We start from the raw sequence: 278 nt of genomic DNA, 5'->3' as shown, positions 1-278 counted from the left end.
AGCAAAATTCAATTTAAAATGCAATATGCAAAATGGCAATGCAATATTCTGTATTTAAATGTACATTTTCCATTACCCATATATAAAAAGTTTGGTGTAGAAGGAAAATGAAAATTAAAGGGGTCATATAATGCGATTTAAAATTTTTCCTTTCTCTTTGGAGTGTTACAAGCTCTTGGTGCATAAAGAAGATCTGTAAAGTTGCAAAGACTAAAGTCTCAAATCCAAAGATATATTCTTTATAAAAGTTCAGAGTCAGCCACACCTACCTAAAACGG

Source organism: Sinocyclocheilus rhinocerous, unplaced genomic scaffold, assembly GCF_001515625.1.
Source record: "Sinocyclocheilus rhinocerous isolate Xijiao unplaced genomic scaffold, SAMN03320098_v1.1 scaffold20, whole genome shotgun sequence".
Taxonomy (NCBI): domain Eukaryota; kingdom Metazoa; phylum Chordata; class Actinopteri; order Cypriniformes; family Cyprinidae; genus Sinocyclocheilus; species Sinocyclocheilus rhinocerous.
The sequence above is the reverse complement of the archived record's forward strand: the minus strand, read 5'-3'. Positions refer to the sequence as shown.